The sequence below is a fragment of the Prinia subflava genome, chromosome 3, assembly GCF_021018805.1.
Source record: "Prinia subflava isolate CZ2003 ecotype Zambia chromosome 3, Cam_Psub_1.2, whole genome shotgun sequence".
NCBI classification, from domain to species: Eukaryota; Metazoa; Chordata; class Aves; order Passeriformes; family Cisticolidae; genus Prinia; species Prinia subflava.
In genome coordinates this window covers 61697574-61721677 of record NC_086249.1, presented here as the reverse complement: position 1 = coordinate 61721677, position 24104 = coordinate 61697574, and the positions used below count along the sequence as shown (strand labels likewise).

Here is a 24104-nt window from a genome sequence, read left to right as displayed (position 1 = left end):
ACCAGGAAGGAATCATATCAGTCCAAAGATGTGAATAATTATTTTCTATTTATGACCAAATATTATGACATTTTCTTGCACTTTTCTGTGTTTATATTACTAAGAAATGAAAAGGTGCCTACACAGTTTATTGAGATCAGCTTCACTTGACCATAAAGAAGATAACAAGCAGAGTGCTCTCTCCCCATCTCCATGTGAAGTGTTTAATTAGGTTTAGATGAAAGAAAGAAAAAAAAAAAAAAAAAAAGAAGGAATTTTCATATCATGATAGGAAAATGAATGTACAGTAAGCTTGGTACAAGCAAAACTGTTATGCAGCAATTACTGATGTTAAGAAAGATTTAATATTGTTGAGTTTTATTTAGAAACAACATACATAATATTAAATAAAATAAAGGATATCGTTTCGTCTAAAAGAACGAAATAAAAGTTCAACACTTTATGTCAGATTTTTGTTACTAGCAACCATAAGAAATACAGTATTGCAAATTATCACACTTGGCTTGTTTTATTAAAAATAATAATGGAAATTCAAGTGTGAAAATTCAAAATTTCTTAGCACTTCAAAATAAATATGACAGATAATAGGAATTCTAATGTCTTGTTCCATGCAAAAGACAAAAGTCTGTTAGACAGAAAGGAGTGTTCACTGTCACAGATTATACATACCTCTAGCTGAGGGGAAAACAAAGAATCTCTTGTTTTAAAGAGCCATTCGGTAAAACCAAATCATATAGAGAAGTCAATTCCTGGCTCTAAATATATGTTATTGAAATAAAATTCTGTCATGAATAGAGTATGTACATTAGTGTGATAATGGAAAAGGGGAAATGGCACAATTTTGCTGCAATAAAATTCCTCAGTAATTTTGTAGATGTAGGACATTTATGTAAATTTTAAACAATGATTCTTTGCAGATTCACAGTATTATTTACAAAATATTGAACAAGATAATTCCATGTTTCCTTAGCTACAGCATGTCAGTTGTGGTTAGAATACAATAAATACACTATTTAAAATTTGATGCATGTAATTTAATTTGCTTTCATTAGCACAAAAAACCAAACAACCCCCAAAACAAACTCAAGCCAAGCCCAAAACAAAACAGCAGAAACAAATAAAAACCTCATTTTTCCCAAGCCCAGGCTTCTTTCCAGGAAGCTGTGACAGATGAGAACTATCATTAAACATACCATTAGTAACCTGGGGAAAAAAAAAAGTGACAACAAATCAAGCAATCAAACAAACAAAAAAACGAGCTTAATTTGTTTTCCTTTTAAGGGAAAATTAACTAGCAAGGACAATTTCAAGCACAAAAATTGCCTCAACATTTTGGTCCTATGCTTAATTTAATCTTTTGTCACTGTATTTGCACCTATGTTAGTCCGCCAAAGATGTATTTGTTGTTTCTCCACATTGAAATATGTTTATTTCACCCTTTCCCACTCTTTCCAGCTATATAGCTACCGTAAAGTGTTATAAAATCTTACAGAAAGGTTCTAAAATAGATTGAGTATACCTTAAGAGATAGTTTCATCTAAATATACCTAGTCATCTTTAGTGAGATTTCCTTGTGTTTTTTGATGTTAACATGATGCCTCTCACCTATATTTTGGATATAGAGCTGTATGACCATAGGATAATTCAACTGGAAAAGTATCTCATGAAAGTTTTAGTCTATCTTGCTACAAGTACTTAGAATTCAGAGCTGTTTAGTCTGATCTGCTAAGCTTTCCTCATGCTACATCCAGTCAGGTCTTAAAAATCACCATTGCTTTAGAATATTTTACAGCAAATTGCTCCACCATTTTGCTATCCTATTGGGAATTTTCTCTTTATCATACCCAAAGTGAATGCTTTCTTTTCCAATACATGGCCATTGCCTCTTCTCACCACACATGGGTATGAAGAGCCTGGGTCCACTTCCTTGCAGGCACTGGGGATCTGATATTTGGTTCTCCCCTACAGCCATCTCTTCTCCTGGCTGAACAATCTCTGATCCATCACGCTCTTCTGACAAGGCATGTGATTCAGTGTTGCACCGTATGGCAACAGTGACCAAGGTGTCCAGGGAGGTACAGCTGCCCACTGGGAAATTTCACAATCCGACTAACGGTCATGATGGTTCGTTTGGATTTCAAATTGCAAAAAGAGGCAAAGAGAATTTAGTTTAACTAAAATCAATGTACCTTTTATTGATACCCACAATGTGTGATAGAGGAAAAAGGAAAGAGAGAAGAAAAAAGAGGGGTTTATAGCTACCAACAGAAGATGTGAGTCCTTGTGATGCTGAACCAATAGACCGTCTTCGCAGTCCTCATGGCGTGCGACAATAGATCTGTCTTGTCTGTCAGTGAGATCTCAAAAGGGTCTTTTTTGGAGAGCTTATTATAGTCCTTTTCGAGGGGGGGCAGCTCACCAGGAGGGTGAGCAATGCCGTCTTGCTCAACAAGGGGGCAAGACAGGCTGATCTCTGCAGCGGGTACAGCACAGTTAGTTCGGAGCAAACACAGCCCAGGCACCCATGATGGGTCCATTGTTCCACTGAGGGAAACAGGTGTAACAAACACAGTCCAGGCACTCATGACGGGGCATTGTTCTTCCCATGGGCCAGTGAACACACCTGCAGGGTAGGTTTCCACCTCAGCCTGGGTCCAGCTAGAGTAACTGAGTCTGGGGTCTCTATGGTCTCAGCCTCCTTTCCCATCTTGTCCTTCTGTGGCGATCGGGAGGCAAGTGAAGGGCCTTTGGACTGACTCTCACAGGAAAAAGGACGAGACAGCCTCTATTTCTTAAGCACGAAGATCCATTTTATTTCCCCCAGGATGGGGAGGTAGAGGAAAGTGAAGACCAAGAGCGAGGAGGAGCCCTCTTATGGGGATTTATCAAGTGTTGTAGGGGCGGAGTTTTAGGGTCTGGGTCAGAGGAGGGGTTAACACAAGGAAAAGAGGATCAGATTCTAATGACCTTGAAACAGGAACACTCACAATTCAGCCCATACAAACCTTGTGATATCACCTAACAGTCAGTGCCCATGAAGCCCAACCACCCAGTTACCTGTTTTATTCCTCTAGTTCTCCACTTCTCCAGAACGTAATGAGTCTCTCCATTTCAATTATGTTCTAATGTGTGTAAAAAACCTTCAGATCCACCTGAAATGCTGGAGGAATTAGTTTAAAATTATTTCAGAGGGGTGGGGTTTTTTTGGCATGGTTTGTTTTCGGTTTGTTGGTCATTTGGTTTGGTTTGGTTTTTTGTGGTTTTTGTTTGTGGTTTTTGTTTGTTTGTTTTTACTAAATGTTCTATATTAATCATTCCACCAGAGGTTTTATATTGCTACTTTTAAGAATTGAGTCCATATGGTTGTGAAGAAACTGACAAGGTAAAACAAAATGCAAATGCATAGGTCTACATAGGGCAAAGAATGACCTATTGAATTACTCACCTCTTTATGCATTAAGAGGTAATACCGGTGAGAAATATATCACTAAACCACACAATTATTTCACTCCCTTTCATCTTTCTCAGAAAAACAGAAAAATGGAAAAAAAGTATGATCATAACAAACAAATCTCAAATTTACACAAAAGTCTTAATTTTGACTCATCCTTGAGAAGAAAGGGCATTTATCTATATGCTGTAATCTTGTTTAGATGTTAAGGAGTGATATCTAGCCAAAGTTCTCATTTATAAGGTTAATTTTTGTTAAGTTCCCCAACTGCTAAACCCAAGATTATTCTCAATTTTAATAAACTATTAATTAAAAATACAGTAGAGGAAATACACATAGAGGAAACCAATTAAATTACCTGCTGCTCCAGTTAACAAGTGAAGATACTGTAGTTCTAGCTATCTCTGTCATGATTATATCAGAAGACAAAATTTTAAACTTTCTATGATGACAGAAAGAATTTATCTCTCTTTAAAGATCCTCTCTTTGGAGAACAAAAGAAGGATCGAAAACCTCAATTTTTTAAAATTAATGTTTCTGTTCACATTTATGATTTTTGTCAGAGATGTTTATTTATTTACCTAAATATTAAATATAAGAAAATATGTCTATTCTGAAACAGAGTTATCATAACAAAAAAAATATCCGTATAAATCCTGACTTTGTTCTTAAACTTTTAATGTGCTGTTTCTCCTAATATTATATTTTTTACTGTACTAAACTGTTGAAGTTTGCTTTAAATGATTCTTTCCCTATTTTTTTTTTCTCTGCAAAGTAAATGCATTTGCCCTTGGTAATACGTGATGTTAATGGCAATCCACTTATGGAATGCATTAGAACATCAAAATAATAAACTTAACAATCTGAAAGTATTTTTCTAAGATGTATTTGAATACACTCTTGGAAATACCTATATTACTTCATTTCTATTTTCTTTTACTGAAATTTGATATTAAAAAAAAAAAAGAAGAAAAAGCACAGAGAATAAACGAAGAAAATATTTTTAATAGAATTTATCTAATATATTTCTGGACCCTGTTTAACACTGTAATTATTGGAAAATATTAGATGAATTTAAAGGACCATTATTTTTAGCAATTGTAACAAATTAAAAAATATATATAATTAGAGGAATGATACTTTAAATAATAATAATGGACACACAATACTTACTTGTTGCACATGATCTTTCCAATCAAACCAAAGTCCTTAAAATACAGTTTGATAGAATATAATGTTCTTTTGGCCTCCTACATAATCCCATTTATCATGTAAATAAGTTGACAGTAGGATTCAAAAGATTTGTTTTTCATCATACCCCAATATGAGCATCATCTGTCAGGGCTATGAAAACTGTAGTACACAAAATCACTACTCATTACAGAACAACCAATTTTTAAAATTAAGTAAATGTAAAATTATGCACTGTAAATTACATGCACACAATTACTATTACCATTTATTTATTAATGAAAGCTGTTGTCTTGTCGGAAACATGACCTCAAACTTCTATTTTGCCAAAGTGTGCTAAAGTCTGCTGAAGCCCCAAAGAGGAATAGATAATATTGCCAGGACCAAAAAGATTGAAACATGTTGAAGTGTTTGCAAGTGTTTGATGTACCTTACAATTTTTTGCAACCCATCCAACTTATTCAATGTGCATTAAACACAAAGACATTGCTTCTCTGTCATAAAACAGTAATTTCTGTACAGTGAAATGATGCTGTTAAAATGTGCATAACACTGAACAAATGATGGAGAACTAAATGCTTAATCTACTGAGTTAGAAAGCTTGTTTAAAAAATGGAATGAAATATTGAAATAGCTGAGGTTAACTTTTCAATAATGAAAAATCACTGAATCTTTAAAGATTTTGATTTTTCTGGAAGTTGTTCTTTACTCTACATTGAAGACAGACCTCTTAGTTTGCAGTTTTTCCTCTCTCTCTTCCCTAATGGAGCAGCATTTCTATAATAGGAAATTAGATCACCAAATCTAATGTTTGCATATTTGGGGATTTCCTTCAGAAGTGCCTCATCCTGGCAACACTTACCTTGTAAAATTTAACAAATGCACAGACAAATGCTCTGACTCCAGCACAGTATTGCTGTTGAAGATGGCTTGCAGTTTTATGCAAGGAAAATATTAAAAAATAAATCCTGTCATGCTTTCTTCCTAAAATAAAAAGTAATGCTTTCTATCTCTGCTGCAATCACAAAATAAACAGCAACTAATCCTGATGTCTAATTCTGAACAAAATGATCCTTCTTCCAGTTAATCCACCATCTGATGAGTCACTTTTTGTTTTGTGACTGTTAGATAGAAAAATCTCCTACAAAAAGGAAATGTTTCTCACACCAAGGTTAAAAATATTGATATTTCAAGCCTACTTAGGATGTGTATTGCCAGTTATCATGAATAAGCTTCTGTTCTCAGTAGACGCCTGTCTTAAGGACTGTTCTTGAGACAGTAAGCAGTGGTGTGGCTTTGCCCTTATTTAAAGCTGGGGTATATCACAAAATTTAGTCTAATATGCTGCCACTAGTTTTACTGGCTGTAGCACCATCGACTATGGAAGTATTGCTAATTTCTTCATACCAAGGCTTAATGTCAATGCCAGGCATTATGGCCTATCTTTTTAATCCAAGGAGATATAATATTTTATAAATAAACAAACAAACAAGTGAAATTATCATTAATTAGTGCAAAATAATTCACTGAAAATTAATTCTAACTGCATGACTCAGTAGGGCATCCCCTGATTGCAGTTGCCCAGAAATTGTGATTTAGCTTGGAAAGAAAGAACTGAGCAGAGCTACATTAACAGAATAGGATCTATATCTTGAAATCCCTAAAATGTACATAGATTCAAAATAGCACCATTAAGGTCAGTAAGGAAGAGTTTGAGCAATAACCTAACTAAAATGAACCAGAGATGTGAATCCAGATGACTCTCAGAAATGTCAGCTAAATCCTTAACTTCGCACAGAATAGGCACCCTGTGTGCCCTACCCTTGATTCACATTATCTAGTATCAGGTGTATAACACATAACTTAAAATACAAATTACCTTTTCACACAGTGAGTACTCAGGTAAATTTCTGACGAATAAAGAAGGAAAGCTGGGTTTCCTCTCTTGTGTGCATTTTGCTTCTCTGCTGTCATCTTCCTCTTCTTTCTTTTTAATTTGGGTTTAATAACCCTCCAGCTCAGCTAATGAGAGTATTCTCTGACACACTGCTGAGAACTGCTGAGGAAAGAAGCAGCCAAAAGCAATGTTTTACACAGCTTGATGCTTCTAAAAGTTTGTTTGGTCTTTGCTAGGCTCATCGGGGGCAAACGTGTGTGTGTGATTGTGGGCATCTCTGTGTGTGTATACTTCCCTAAAAAAAAAAAAAAAAAAAAGCCATTTGAGTATCATGACTAGAAAGAATTACTACAGTTTAAGCTTTCTGTTTATTTTCCTTTCATCAACTTTTTCTTTTTTCTTTTGGAAAATCGGACCACAATTTACAGTAGCAACCATGGCTCCAAGGTGTCTTGCCTGCCTTATTCTTTTTTTCTTCAAACACAGTATTTTTCACATCCTTAATACATTTTAAAATAAAACCAGGCAATTGATCATACTTTATATCAAAAGATAATTAGAGTATATAAGTGAAAAAAAACCTGTTAATATTTAAACCAGATTTGACACTGGAAACTGTTACCTCATGCTTGCTTTCTGCTCATCTCTATAGTTGATGGCAGTTTTTGAAGTAGTTACTGATGAAAACAGGTGAAGCTGAAGCACAATTTTTTGTCAGAACCATGAATATATACGAGGGGATTTTTTTCAGTAAGATAGTGCATAAGTACACTTCCATGTTCTGTGACAGTTTTGAGATGTTCTATTAATCTGAGTATAAAGCTGTACTAAGACTATGAGTACGATTCATCTCATGAATTAGACATTTTAGCATAGATATTTCCTTGAATATCTAGATGATCTTTTTTTTTTTGGCATTTTTTCCAGGTTTAACAAAATGTTTGTGATGTAAAATAATCAAGTGAAATAAAGGATGAGGTTTGTTGGGTTTGGTATTTTGTTTTGGTTTTTGTGTGTAGATAATTATCATATGAGAAATAAACTTAAGGCTTTTGTAGATAGAAAGTTTCTCTCTCAGTTCACCATCTGTAATATTTTTTTCCTCAAATAAAAATACTTACATTGTGTAACAGGTGTTATTAGCTCCAAAAGTATAGAATGATATCTATAAGCAAAATTGATTTATTAAATATGTTTTATTAATAAAAACACAGTGTTGCATATCAGTGTAAGAGTCTGTCTGAATATCCCTCATCTGCCTCACAACTGTCAGGAGCCGACCCCCATGGATCCTGGGCTGCAGCACAAGAGTTCTGGCCTAATTGAGACAGGACCCAGGTTTCTCCCTGCAGGCGCACTCGTTGGACCGAGACGTCCTCCTCAGAGACCCGTATGGGAACAATGGACACTGTCACGGTTCCTGGGCTGTGTTTGCAGAGGCCGTGTTTGCTCTGACTGACTGTGCTGTGACTGTACCTGCTGCAGAGCCCAGACCTGCTTGTCCCAAACCTGCCTGATCTGAATGGTTGCACCTGATTCCCAGAGCAACGGGCCTCCTCACAGTGACTCTTGGGTGCTCCCCCCACGTTGGCCGGGTGCCCCCCGCTTCTGCCTGCATTGGCCGGGTGCCCCCCGCTTCTGAAATGACTCTAAAAGCTTCCCCCTGTGACTCACACTCTGAGGCCTCCCCGGTGGACACGATGACAATCTATTGACGCCCGCCACGAGGACTGCGAAGGTGGTCTTGGGCTCCAGCCTCACGAGGACTCACGCCTGTCAGTCGGTAGCTATAACCCCCCCTTTCCTCTTTTCTCTCTCTCTCTCTTCCCTTCTCTACTATCACATAATTGTGTGTATCAATAAAGATACAATTGATTTTACTTGAACTAAGTTCTCATTGCCTCTTTTTGCACTCTGAAATCAAAACGAACCATCACAACCATCCTTTAGCTCGTGACAATCGGTATAGGTTTACTCTTGGCCAATGAATCCTGTTGGCTCTTTCTTACGTATTATGCTTATAAGGATCAGCTTCTACAAACTGCATATATTTTTAAACCACTCACAGTAATCTTGAAAAGGTAATAATCAAAATACACCTGCTGTAAAGAGATGCTGACATCCAAAAATGCTGGGTAATATAAACTTTAAACATTGTAGGTTTTTCAAAAGTATCCTTTCTATCAAAATTTGACTGTGTTTTAGGCTTTACAGTTCTTCAGAACATCCTTTCTACAATTCATTGTTGTAATTGTCCAGGTCACAGACCCTTATCTGACTCCAGAAGTGCCTACATAGAACTAGTATACTAGTGCATATTCTAGAAGGACCTTCTGATCATAATGTTGTTCTTGACTTGCTACTCCTGAAGTGGTGGAGAATGAAAGCCTGTACCTCAGTCTGGGTTTCAGAAACCATGAGACAATTGAGCCTAGGATCTTAAGAGAGTCTTGGAAAGGAAGCAGGGGAGTTAGAATTCTGGACTTCACAACAGAAGGAGCTGGAATTTCTAGGTCTAATTAGTATTACTCTCTGACAAGTACAAGAACAAGGCAGTTCAGGAAAGCTGATGATTTTTTTGTTGTGGTGGTTTGTTTGTTTGTTTGTTTGTTTGTTTTTGTGGGTTTTTTGTCTTTGCCTTTTGTTTTGCTTTTGTGGTTTTGTGTTTGTTTTTGATTTTGTTTTTACTTAATAAAGCAATGTGTTTTATAAAATGAGTCACCCCACTATGGACAAAGACTTTATGCAGAAAACCTACTTGAATAACTGGGGCCTTGTTTATGGATTAAGACAAACACAAAGTATAACAGAGGAGGAAAGCAGGGTAAGTAAGAAAGGACTACACTAAAATTCTTGCCTAATGTAAGCAGGAATTCTGTTCTCAGAACTCCGTGTGTACCATTCTGCAGGGGGAAATGGGCAACTGAACAGTGAACCAATATGATTTCACCAGATGTGGTTTATTGTTCACAATACAATCCCAGTTACAGATTCTAAGTCTGTGGTCCACATCTCTGGTTGGCTAAGTTCCTTGTTCATGAGACAGGCACATCTCTTTTGAGACATCTAATTGGTCAGCGTCCATCATCACATTGTGCCTCCTTTATCTAGGTTTAGATTTCTTGGTAGTCATTTTCTCAGACTTTTCTTATTTTTAGCCCTGTTTTTCTCAGTAACCTTGACTAATTCCTGAGGGCTCTAAAAGCAAAACTGCAGGTGGTTTGATAAGATTACTCACAAACAGTTTGGCTGATGCATCAGAATGGCCTGTTACACAGATGCATTGCTGCACCATTTCACTAAGGAGAAACACAGCCTCTATAGAGTCTAAGGAGCTGGTGGCTGATTAGGGCACAAGAGTTACAGTGCACACCAAGATCAGTATAAGCCAACAGTTCACTCATTGTGAATGGGGTGAGCTGCTTGCTGCAATAAGTGCAAGTACATCCCATGGTGCTTCAGTAGGAATACAGCTAGCAGACAGATGGAAGGCTCTTCTGCTCAGAAGGTCTCAAAGACGAGATCTGGAAAACTGAAGAAACTCCAGTGGATACCTATCAAGATGATCAGGCCTTAACCATATGGCTTAGGAGGAAAAACTGAGGACACTGGACTTTTTTGTTCTGGGGAAGAGGGGGCTAAGGGATGCCCTAGCAGCAGAATCAACTGCTTGAATGTTAGTTCCAAAGATGGCAAAATCAAGATATTTCCAGTACTGGCAAACTACATAACAATGGAAAATGGCCAGAAATCTTCTTTTGGGAGGATCTGGTATTAGAAAAAAAAATGAGTTTAGGAGCATAGCTTAAGGCTCATGAGGAAAAATCAAAATATAATAAAGAATAATTTTTTCAGTATCAGTGTCTTTGACATAAAAATCTACGTTTTACCTGCGAAAACAGGGGGGATTTCATGAACTTTGCCATTCTTAATCTTACTTGTATGGGGAAACTTCCAAGAACCCTCTCTTCTTAAAAAGGTCTGATTCCCTAGGCCTGTCATTTGCACCTGTGCAAAGTTCATGGATTTCTACAATAGCAAAAGCATTCTTTTTGCATGTGGTCCAGGTGGACAGATATAAATGATACAATTGGTCACGGCAGTTGTGTCTTGTGCTTTAAAAACAGCTCATTACCCAATGTACTGTGCAAGAGAGTCAGTCACCCGTGGGTACAGCAGATAATGTTTCACTGGTTCAGGTTACATTCAAAGTCTGTGTTTATAAACCAGCATTTGTTTTTGTTGTGACTACCTTCATACTCTCACCTACTTAGTCAAAACAAATGTTAAAAATGGCAAAGGACTGGGAATCATATAGTCAAAGAGATACTGTAGTGAAGAAGAGGTGATATGTGGTGCCTATATGTCCTGCTTACTCCGCATTACAAAATGCAGTATTTAGTGAACTAAATAGCAATAAAATATGTGACTTCATTACAGTTAATATTTCTGCATGCAATTTTAACTGCCAGTCTCTATAATCTTCTGTATTTTTAAGAATTATCTGTAGAAATTGCTGTATTTGTATAGATCAGGGGTTTATGTGTTCCTGTGCTAAAGAGTCTCTGAGGCATGATTTTATTAGCAGGTGTTATATTTGAACAAGGAATTAGAATGTCACATCTGAACACTTGATAGGATCAAACCTAAATTATGTTTCTTTAGTACTTTTTTCCTCTCTCTGTAGATCATCCATATGATGGCTGGAAGAACCACAGCCACTTTTACAGCCCATTTTAATGGGAGTATTTTTAGTGGAGTTTGGTTTGTGTTGTTTTGGTTTAGGGTGTTTTTTTGTTTGAGGTATTTGTTATTTTTTCTTGGTTGGTTGATTTTGGGGTTTTTGTAGTTTTGTTGTTGTTGATGTTGTTTTGTTTGTTAGTTTTTGTGGGGTTCGTTTGTTTGATTTTTGAGAGTGTTTTTATTTTTTTTGTTAAAAAGTGCAAACAATTCCTTAGTTAATGAAAGGCTTTTGTCCAGAATTACTAAAAAGACCAAAATAATTTCTTGCAAACAAACCTGCAAGAGTCAACAGGAACAAAAGCCATCACTCTTCAGGGCTGAAAAAACTGCCAATAATCTGATATTGGTATCTTACATGTGAAATAATTCTTTGTCTTGGTTTGAAAGGGGAAAGGTGCTCCTTCAGCATCTGGCTTATCTCTTTCACTAGAACTCCCACCCAATCTGGGTGGTTCATTTCTGAGGTGGGCTTTATGTCAGGGTCAGGTGGTGGGGCAGCATCCCCAGTCTCTAGGGCAGTGTCAGGCTCCATGGCAGCACTCTCAGTCTCTAGGGTAGTATCTTTATTCTCTGGGGTAGGTATCAGGGTGGTTATCCAGGCCAATCTCCCCTTATCTCAGAATATTAAATAGGATAGGCCCGTGAGTAATACTAGCCATTGTATGATATCATTAGCATTCAGAGAAGATTTAAACCCTTTAAAAACTGGTGGAATAGACCCAAACAGCTGAGTAAAGGGTTGGGAAAAAATTTCCCCTGGTGTCATTTCCTCACAATAGGTACCATTGTTAAAGTAACCCCACAAACAAACAGAGTGTGATAGCCATGTATCCATGTGCCTGCCTTCCAGAGGAAGTTAAAAATCCATGAATTCCTCACCTTATTAACCCTTAGTGCAAACTGGATAACAGCCACAGTAGCCTTAGTTATAGGGCCCATGTTTAAATAAGGGCCTGCAAATGGGAGAAACACAGCCACAACCACATGCCACCCAAACCAAGGTAAGCTAGACCACATGATGCTATTTAGGGAGGTTTCTATACCCAGTGCACAAGGTCACTTAAGAACTGTTATTCCTTTTCCTCTCAATGCCCTCAAGCCCCACGTTGGGTGCCAATAATCTGTCTTGGTTTGAAAGACAGATATCTGCTAGGAAGGGGCAGGACCTCCCTAGAGATGGAGAATTCAAATCCCCTCCCTCCAAATTATTCCAATTAAAAAAAATTAAAGGAGCTTTCAGACAGAGGTATGGGGGTAGGAATAACAGTTCTTTACTAGTATATATGACAAAACGACAAACAAACAACAACTACAGCATCAATAATAAACAGAATCAAGAACCTTGAGGGCTTTCTTTTACAAAAGCCCAGAGCAGTTTGATCTCGGCGCCCCTGCAGGGCTCCGAGAGGCCGAACTGGAAGGAAGGAAAAGTCCCGGGCTGGTGGATGAGATGAGGTCTGCGCTGGCAGCTGGAGGCAGGGGTGTCCCGGCAGGGCTGGGCAGGGCAGGGCTACAGAGTAGCAGGAGAGCCTCAAAGGTCCGAAGAAGCAGCGGCGGTGGGGGGAGAGGCTGGAGAAAGCGAGTTCAGGATTCCCGGGTACACAGCAGATGATTGCAGATTTCCCAGGATGAGACAGAGGCAGAGGGCAGCCTGACCGTCCTCCTCGGCGCTGAGAGCAAGAGTGCCTCCCCCTCCCCCAGATCTGTCTTTTTGCCTTTCCCAAAGCTCATCATCTCTCCCCTCTGAGGGACACTCCCAGGGACTCATAAACAATAGGTGTAGTCTTGTGCTGCCATGTCCCTCAAGCACTCCTTTTGTTCTGACTAAGTAGTCATCAAGGCTTCTTGGAAACTTATGGGAAAAAATTCTGTGAGAAATAAAAAAACCAAATCTAACCCCCAACATTCTTGTAAGAAGACCTGGTTTCTGTAAGCAGCAAAAATTGTGTCTAAACTAAGTTTGTCAATCACAGGGTCTGAGTATTTCAACTCTTCAAATGAATGTTATTTATTTTATTTATGTAATCTGCAACATAACTCCATTCCAAGACACTATAAAGAAGAAATGAGGAAGTCTTGGAAAGTGCTTGGGTGTTAATTTTAAAAAGAGAATAATTCAAGAGGCAGGAGATCTTGGGAGTCTTCCAGGATTCTCAGGATTCCTCAGCCACCTTTAATGTCAGAATTCACTGGGAGATGCAATCCACAAGTTTCTGCAAGGAGCTGTGATTGATATGGTCCTCTAGCATGGATTTCATAGCTCAACAGTAGCCCCATATCCCCACCTTTCAGTGTGAGAAGATTTTCCTTGATCAAATGATGTTACTTTAGGAAGACTCCTACACATTTAAAAAGCTGTCATAAATCCTTCCTCTTTTACTGCGTCTCATAAGGATCCTTGTCTCACATAAAGCAGATTATTGTCTGCAGGAAAGCAGCTGTCACTTGCTCCCAGGTGATGCTGAGTTCTGCAGTAGCTGATCTCCTGCTGAGCTTGGACTTTATGCTTTTTGTCCCAAATTTGCACACAGAAGATGCCCAGACATGCTATGTTTCCCTAGCTTACTCTACCTATTCTACTTTTACTTATGTGATGAGCATTCAAGTCCATGAAAAATGGAAGAAATATGTCTCATGGAAATAAATATTCTAATACAACATATTTATTCATTTAACTTTTTTAATATTTAGCTGGATTTTTTCATATACTTTCTTTTTATCTCTGGATATGACCAGAGAATAAAAATGTATCAGGGTCTTCTACTGTCTAAGAATACTAGAAATAATAAGCATTGCAGTGAATCTGCAACTTAATTCAGTCTTTACTTTCTGAAGAGTCAAGTATGACAACGTCAGGAAATTGTTATGAAAAATGGTATTCTTTCAAAAAAGTAGAACTTTCACAGACTACTCATAATAAAATGCAGTATTTGATCTGAAAGACTGTAAGGCTTCACAAGTGTTGTTTAAGAGTAAGGAGATAAGTAAGGTATTTAAAGTTTACATAAGTAATATTCTCTTAATAAGACACTGCTTATTTTGAGTCAGGCTCCGTATTAACTGTTAAATTAATCTATCTTTTCTTTTTTCTTTTTTAATTTTGCTTTGCTACTGCAGTGCAATTTGCATTTGCTAAACCAGACCAATGTTTGACCAGTTCAAGGAAGGGGTAAACAGAGGAAAATGTCATGCTTTCACATTTCTAGTACAAGCAACTATGGAGCATGATGAATGCATGCTTCCCTTTATCAATCAATCCTTGAAAACCAATTTGCTTACATTCTGAAGTGAGCTGCATTTACAAGGGGGTATCAATTCTTAAGAGGATTATGTGTCAAAATAGGATGTAGTTTAGCAACAAACAGATTTGGAGAAGCAGCTCAAGATAATAAGTAGCTGAGCAGTCTATTGTATGGCTCTCTTATTTTTGTCTACCTTTTTCTCTCTCTGTTCTACTCAACATTTTAATAAAATTAATTGGCTCCACTTTATACAATTTAAGAAGTTATTAGCTGAAGAGACTTTATTTTTCCCACAACACAAGAGTTTACATATTCTAAGGATTTTCACCATTTGGTAGTAAAAATGTTTGCATTTAGCATAATTTGGTGAGTTTTTCAAATACATTGAATAACTAAACCACTACAAGCAGGCACTACAATATTGTATAATAAGAAATTATACTATTAAAATGCAACTGCTATATTCAAGAGAGAGTAACAGATTATGTTCACTTATTTAGCCTACCCTTATTTCCATATTACAGTGACTGGGAATTTTGCTAATGACTGCTAAAGAAATTAAACAGCCTTGTAATGAACAAAGAACAGAGGTATCTGAGAAACTATGATTACATGTTTTCTAATATATCTAATAGTTTCATTTCTTTTGAAAAAGACACTGCAATACAGCAAAAAGTCAAAAAAAACCCAAACAACTATGGCTTAGCCAATGGTCTATACACAGAACCAAAAGCCTGGATTCATAGAAGGTTTTATTCATGCAAATTTTGTATATGTAAGAGTGCCTGTAGAGAACCTCTTACATAATCATAACCTAATCTTCTTTATGAAATTCACCTTTTTATTTTATTTTGACTATAGTAATTATAAAACGTAGTAATTCCTCATGACAGCACTTTCTTTTCTTTTTGTTTAGCCTATTCTAGTTCTATATGGTTTTGTGTGTGGATCTCCTGATTAATGCATCTTTTCTGAATATTAACCTGAATTTCTGGATTACTAGTCACTTATTTTGTCAATTTTTCTGAAAAGTCTTGTTTATCCTTTTGACTAGAATTTTTATCTGCCTGTACTTGATGTTGCATTCCTTGACTGTTTATTTGTGAAACTTAATAAAACACCTTTCAGGATAAAATTGAGACTTATAAAGATAATTATGTCAATGAAAACTGCTCTTTAAAATGTAGCTAAACTCTACATATATACATGTATTTGTTTTTGTTTAAGGAAAATTTGTGAGTAAACATCTAAAAGAGGTTCTTCTGGAAAGCAGATTCAAGTGGTTCTTATTATCTGTTTGGAAAAAGTTTCTTTGCAGAAAAGTGGAAAAAAACTTGTTTATTTAACAAGCAAATTATTCATAAGTATAAAAAATTAATAATATTAAACAACAAAACTTCTGGCTGTTCTGAAGAGATGGAAAATTTCAAAAGTCTTTTTTGTGGCACATGGCTCAGCTTGTTCAGTCTTTCATCAGTTCTTTTTGGGTTGGAAAATGCCGCGTCCTGGGCCCCAGCGAGCCACAGGCGTGAGCTCTCAGTGTTTTTCTGTGTTTTTAATTCAGAGTAAGGCTGATCAGTTCTAAGAAAAAGCAAACATCACAGTCTGGGAAACTTCTCTGCCTCAGCCAAATCTAACTAAAAGAGGTGGAGAGCTCTCACTGTCTGTCTGTGCTGCAGACGACACAGTCCATGAGAAGGAATGTGGGCAGCAAGTGCAGATTCTGAAAATAAGCCACACACTTCTTTCCTCCCTTCACTCTCAAAACCAGCCTTAAAGTGCAGAACTCAATATCCAGCATAAGCACAACAGATGACGGGGGATTTAAGCAGCATAGGGGCACCCTAGGACAATACAAAATGCCTTTATTTCAACACAATCATAGGTTTTATGGACTAACAATATAGTAATATCTCTCCCTTTAAGCTGCGTTATAAAAATATTGAGATGCAATCATTAAAGTTTAGATTCAGCTGACGAGATGTAAAGATTTTCACCTGACTAGACAACTGATATTCCCCACAGTGTTAGTCAAAGGAGCAGGCATCTCTAGAACACCTCAATACAAAATAAAATGTTTTAAATTTCAGATGAACAAGTGCTAAATTCTGTCCATTGTGTCTGTAATGTAATACCTTGCTAATATATAAACATTTGGATTTACATGATCAATACCTAAAACCAAAATGAAATTAATAGCATGTAATTATCTGATTTTATATGTTACAGAAACAAAAGATTAAAATGACTGCTTACAAATGAAAAGAACATCAAATTTTAGTTTCTTTTTCCATCGTGATTCTAATATTGCCATCTTAGCTTTTTAACTCTGTTTCTTACTATTCATGCAGCTTAAGATTGCTCTATACATCTCTGTCCAATAAGATGCATTTTTATGGGCTGAGAGCTTCAAAGACAACCCTGGAGGGCATTGCACTTATTCTTGCCCAGCTATTCTGGCTCCCTGGCAAACTGATAAGGATGACAGTAGATGGTGATATATGCTAAGACCTTCCTCTACTGATGGGCTTGTTGCTCTGACTGTCCCCTTGACAAGTCTTTTCAAATGACTGCCAATGGACTAAAAGCAAGCAGGGTTTTAGCTATTTAGAAAGTAATAAAGGAAAACAGAATGCCACTCCCCTGAGAGCAATTAACTGATGTGTGCCCCTGTCTCCACCCTTTCTCATAGAAGCCTGTGCATAGTATGTTTCTCTGAGGACCAGGTAAGAAATGTCATAAAACTTGGGATTTACTTACTTCTAGTTAAATTAAGGAAAGCACATCTAAAAGTCATTTTTTGTGTATCAGTGGCTTGTTTCATCATGTTTATAATTAAGATACTAACTCCTCAGAAAAACATCCCTCTAAAGTGTTCATCACAGTGATAATCCATTCCAGAGAGAAAACAGCAATTAGACTGCCAGCAATAAGAGAAGAATTCATGTGAATTAGCATTAAACTAAAAGATTAGGCTTGACTTAGAGGAGAAGTCCAACAGCTCTGACGTCGTAGTACATTATAATATCACTGGAAATGTCAGCTTCACAATACACAATCTCTGTCCTTAAATCATCATGGCTTATCTGCCACTGGACACCTGCTATCACCATTAGAAAACAGCAGATGTTTCTGCTGCACCTCAGTGCTTTTTGCGATGTAAAGTAAATAATCAAAAAAAAAAAAGTGAAAAAAAAATAAAACCAATGCCATTATTTTCATTATTTTTCAGAATGAACCTACAAGCCCCATGTTTAAATTCAATGTTTCTTCCACATGAGGCACACTGTTTCTATGAAGACATTATAATACAGGAAAGTAGATCATGAAGGTTCATCTAATGGGTTGAATTGTGGACAATTTCAAAATTCAAGGCATAAAGTTCAAGGTAACTTTCAGTACTCTGAAAGCAAAAGAGCTGCCTCAGTCCTAATGAACTCAAAGTGCACACATTTGGGAAATGTATCCAGAAAATTTAGCAGCATATTAGCATCCTGGCTTATTAAGCATTTTTCCTTTTGCTAGCCCATAAATGATTGCGATTCAATGAATTCAATCAGTGGCTGAATCATCAGTTTAGCTGCTAAAAGTTGATGAAGATCTTAATCTTGATGAGAGAACTGATGTACTGCTCCTTAGTATCTCTGGAAACAGCAGCCATAAAAGTGACCTCCTTTAGGTATGCTGTAGGGGGTATGGGGTATGGGGTAGTTGGCTGTGCTGTTGCTAAGGCAATCACAGATATGACAGAATATTTTATCAATGCAAAGAAGTAGAAATTACTCAGTCATTACTCAGTCAAATGCATCTGAGTTAAAATCCCTGTGCTGTCTTAACGGTTAACAAAATAAATGAGATGATATATTTTCAGGACATAATTAATCTTGCCATAATGTAGAGCTCTTAAATGTTTCAGATGAATTTTGCCTGATAAGTGTCTATTTCTCCCTTCTTAATCTGAAACAAAATTAAGAAGACAAGCTTGTATACAACATTGGTGCCTAAGGATACGTAACTGATCTCTAATATTAATTATAAACAATGTCATATTGTTTTGTTTTGATCTTCTTATAAGAAAAAATTCTATGAAGATGTCTCAAAAAAACAGATATGATTTACCTATGCTTAAGAAAAAACACCTTTTTTTTTTTGCTTTGGATTATGTTCTGAAATGATGAAAGATCTAATTTTTAAAAAAAATATATAATTTGCTTTTCCTGTTAGAGCTTTTAATATATCAATAATATGTCAACTGATTGCCATTTTTCCAAAATAGCAGCTCTCAGTAATTTCTAAAGAAATATGTGGCTTTCCAGTTCCAACTTTCAAATTTCAGATTCACACCAGAGGAAGAAGAAACCTAACTTTACTTTCAGCTAGGATTTCAGTAGTACATCATTAGTCTAAAATACATTTTTAGAACTAATGGCAAAGTCTAAGCACATACCCAAATTGAAAGCTTAGAACTTCTCTTGAAAAAAATTGTTTTTAAAACAATGCTGTAGGCACAACATGTCTGATTACATCATTTTCCAATAAGAGATCAGAAGATGCAGATAATGCCAAACAGATCTCTGGCTTTTCACCAAGAAAAAGTGGGTTAACATAACGCAAACATCAGAATTATTGAATAGTTAAGGTTGGAAAAGAGCTCTAAGATCATCAGTTTCAACCATTAACCCAACACCGTCATGTTCTCCCCTACACCAAGTCCTCAAATGCCACATCCACACAAACTTCGAACACTTCTAGCAATGGTGATTCCACTACTTCCTTGGTAAGCTTGCTATAATGTCTGACCACACTTCCAGTGAAGAATTTTATCCCAATATCCAATCTAAACCTCCACTGGCACGACTTGAGGCCAGTACTTCTTGTCCTATCACTTGCTACTTGGAGAAGAGATCAATCTTTGTTACAACCCTCTTTCAGTTACTTACAGAGAGCACTAAGATTTCCACAGGGCCTCCTTTTCTCCAGACTAAACAATGTCAGCTCCCTCAGCTGCTCCTCATAGACCTGTCCTCCAGACCCCTCTCCAGCTTTGTCCTTCTCTGGACACTCTCCAGCACCTCAATGTCCTTCTCTCAGAGAGGGGCCCAGAACTGGACACAGGATTTGAGGTGCAGCCTCACAGTGCTGAGTACATTGGGATAATCCCTGCCCTGCTGGCCACACAATTTCTGATCCAGGACAGGATGCCATCAGACTTCTTGGCTACCTTGGGCCCACTGCTGGCTCGTGTTCAGCAGCTGTCAAACAGCACCCCCAGGTCCTTTTCTACCAGATTTCCAGCCACTCTTTCCCAAGCTTGTAGCTCTTCCTGGGGTCATTGCAACCCAAGGGTGAGACTCAGCTCTTGTGTTGTACCTATATATTTTATTTTGTACAAAAAATCAGTTTAATCTTCTATCCTTTATTTATGAAATTGAATAATAGGAATCCTATTGGCACTCTTCTAAATTTTTAAAATACATATGCAATTGATAGAAGGATTCTCAAAGTTGAAAATAACATTACTAAGCAAATATAATTAGCCATGTTCTGAATAAAACCAGCAAAGGTCTGGCATCACACTACTTTTACTCTATATGTTTCTAAAACTATGTTGGGTAACAAAATAAATTAAAAGTTTCTTATTTTCGTGCCAGCTGTTGAATGAAGTCACTGTATGAAACTACACAAAACAAACAACATTGTATCATACACACTGTTATAATGCTAAATTTGCCTTCAGAATGAGGTTTCTTTCAAAGTCAGCATTAAGATGAGATTTATGTTCATTCTCTTCAGAGAACTATTGCAAGCAAACAACTGGGGAGTGAATTCTGAGATAATTTATGGGATTTTTTAAGAAGTCTGGTTTCCCATATTTATACACAAATTTGGTTAAATTATTAAAGATGTCAGAAGTAACTATCAAACATAAACACTGATATCAGCTACTAAAGCCTGCCAGTGTTGTTATTTTTTGAAAGGTTTAGCAAAGCAATGTGCCTGAGACTGAATATTGAACAGGTGTGTTTTAAATGATTTTTTTTTAATGAAGTGCTGATCAAGACTATTGAATAAAAAACAATACAAATTTGAATGATTCTGCAAAGCTTCATTATATCTTAAATAATGCTCATAAAACAAAACAAAATAAAACAAAATACTTCTGACTTTTGATCCTGTATTGGTAGTGGACGTTAATCACATTCATGGTCTTTTTGCCTTGGGACAGGATCATGTAGCATTTAAACATGATAATGAATTAAACACAAACCTAAAGCTAGCTATCCTGCTACATGCTTTAAGTGTTAAAACCTATTTTCTGCCTTAAATGCCTCAACAAAAATTGTGGCTTTAATCAAAAATTCATTAATAATCTCACAGAATATTCTTAAAAATCCATATCTGATGTTATTAGACATAACTATTTACTGTAACAAATTATAGTTTATTGAACTCCCACAGTACAGTTACCTGTATCTGGTTATATATATTGCCATATTGTGGCGTTATCTTATACAAGGTTCCATTTTTAGAGCTGGATGAAATCAAAATGTCACCAGTACAAGAGTTGCAAAATTTAACTTCAGTTTTTCCCTATGTCTCTATCCCACATTCTCTATTGAGAGGTTTGAACACTTATAGGTAAGCTTCATTTTAGTATATTAATTTTAAATGGACTTGTTTAGCATTAAACGGTGCTGGAAAACATAGAATTCTTTGGAGAGGTTTGGTTTACATTCTTTGAATTAACATCACATATCCTTAGTCATTTGCATTCTAGAAATTTCCCTCTAAGCTTAGTATACGCACTCAAAAACCAATGATAACAAATAAAAACTTCAGGACATAACACTCCATGCACTTTTAACTTCTAATTAAAACAATATGAATCATCACTCACACTTAGCTGTTTCCCTCCATTGATTGTAGAAAGATTATATGTAAACAATAATATATGTTTGACAGAGGTGTCTGCACTGCAGACATTTACATTCAGCCAGGTGGACCCACCATCCTCCCTCTGTCTTTTTTCTCTTTGGACTTCATGAGATTCTGTTTTGTATTTTTTCTTATGGAATGTTACATATCCATAATCCTGACCAGGCACTCAGGCTATTCAGAGCAAAGGGAGATCAAGGACTCACAGGACATGTAGCAAACATATCTTTTCACTGGAAATTTAGAAAGCTTCCTTCTTGATACTTTATTTACTACTTCTCTCCAGTGAGTGGCAAATTCAAATCAAGGATGAAAAGGATTATACTAAAGAAAAAAGTCTGGGTAATCTCCCAGGACCCAATTGGGTGAAGAGTTTTTCACTGTCCTGTGTAAAAATTGAGAGGTTTTAATTTACAATCTCAAAATACTGTGGTAAAGTCCTGTAATTCTCCACCTGAGATATAGCCTTCAGGAGAGTACAGCTGTAAGCTTTGCTGCTTCAGAAAGTCAGATCAGTCAATCGTCACTCTCTGTCTGTTCTTTGCAAACAGTTGGAATTCTTTCTCCCAAGGCTTATATACTGCTTTTTATCTCCCAGAACTGATCTCAAACCTTGAATAAATTAAAAAAAAAAACAAAAAACCTGTAAATTAAATACTCAAGACCACAGTTTTAATGCACTAATTTTTAACTAGGTTCTCTGGAGGTACTCTACTCTACTCTATTAAGAAATGGTGCTTCCATCCTTTATAGCCTCAAGCCTATTTTTTTGTTCATGGTGAAATTTCTTTAAATATTTTTACTGCACAAAACCATAACCCACGCTGTAAAGCAGAAACAATTTTTTTAAAACTCAGATGAATGAATAACAAACATCTCCCTCATACTATTTCTACACCTCCCAGAAAATCATGAGGGGATCCAGTTCAAGTGTGACTGCCAGTACATTTAATTTTTACCATTTTACAGGAGGACTCTGATGCTATAATATCTGTGTGATCATTACAAATAATCCTAAGTCTAAAAGCTCCAAAGACCAACTTTAAATCATTAGCTTAAGGCAGGAAAATCAATGAATAAATAAATAAATACTGGAGCCCATATTTTGGTTTCAAGTACATAATTTATCAGAACATAATGTCATGCTGGTTTTATATTTAAAACTATCATCTTCAATTGCACATTAGTAATAAATTAAATCATGCTCTTAAGAAGTCAAAGTAAGCCCTGTGCCACTGTAAAACCTTTAAACTAGAAAATTATAACATTAATTGTTCATAGGTTTTTTTAAAAAAACCCAATACTTTGCTATAATCTAATTAGTGTATTTTTGCTAAAAAAATTGCTAAATGATTTTGCATATCCTCCTTATGTGTGATTCTGACACAGTAGAGTAACTGAGGATGTCTGAGTTAGAAGGAGCATAGCTTTCCAAGAGTTTGCAAAGCACATTGCTCTAGAGAGAGCAGTGGGGATCCTCACTGCAAGATTTCCCTTTGACATCCTCTCTTTGAGGATGAGGTGCTCTTTGAAAAAAGACTTGAAACTGAGTTACCCTTCCAGATAAGCTGCCAAACAGTGCTTTGAAGGTTTCACCAAAACACACGAGTTTTGTAAAACATTTTGTTTTGAGTAAATTGTTTGGTTTTTGAGGGGAAGTTTTGTGGGTTTTTTTTGCTTGTTTGTTTGTTTGTGTTTTTGTTGTTGCTCTTTTGATTTTTTTTCCTGGTGCTTTGAACATTTTAATGTTCATAATTAACAATCCTGACATGGTTAGATGCTATTCGTAAAACTGTCTAGGCACTGTGGTTATAGTAAAGTTTTCCTCTGGCCTGACTGATTTACCAGCACTGCTCCCATTCTCCTTTAGGAATGCAGAAAACATACCATAATAAATTATGCTTCTTCTTCATGTCCATATTGTGTATTTAACAGGGCATCTATATTGTGTCAAGATGCAAGTAGAGACTCCCTAGAATAACCTACCAAACAGTTACTGTAAAACTCCTATATCTGATACTCTTGAATCAATAAGTCTAGACCAAGGGGGTAGAGATAGGAGTAACACATTAACCTTGGTTTGCGTAAAAGAATGAAAACTTGGGCATGTAGTAGAGATAGTTCATCTTGTTCAGAAAAACTTTTGAGAAAAGTGTATTTTTGATCAGTGTTTTTTAATGTCATCTGGACATGGATTTACTTTTTTCTTTGGCTAACCCTGAATATTGAAAACAAGGGTCCTGTAACTGAGGTATTACACAGGATCTTGACTCAGAGTATAATCTCGCCTTTTTTTTTTCTAACCTTTTTTTTTTTTTGGTTTTGTTTTGTTTTCTTTTCTTTTCTTTTTCTGTTTTTGGCTAAAACCAAACACTTTTCTTCATTTGATTTTATATTAACATATATTGGACAGTATTCTCTTCATTTTTTGTTTGTTTTGGGTTTTTTGTACCTCTAAAGATGTCCTGCTTACAAATACTTGTGTCATAAGCATTTTTATTTATCAGAATAATTAAGGTGTACTTTGTTATGACTGACTTCCATTTTGCTTTGGATCTCTTACATTTCAACTCAAGTCTGTTATTAAAATCAAAGTGGTCCTTGGAAATTGTACACAAAGAGGCAATATCTTCTATGTAGAAAA

General features: G+C 36.3%; 1 long non-coding RNA gene across 1 annotated transcript in view; it reads left to right on the top strand.

Annotated features, from left to right (window-relative positions):
- Nucleotides 1-7821: 7821 nt before the first annotated feature.
- LOC134548639 (uncharacterized) overlaps nucleotides 7822-24104 on the top strand; it is a 37673-nt gene continuing 21390 nt past the window's right edge. The window contains exon 1 of the long non-coding RNA XR_010079842.1: nucleotides 7822-8322. This is a non-coding gene — a long non-coding RNA (uncharacterized LOC134548639). The remainder of the gene's footprint in view (nucleotides 8323-24104) is intronic.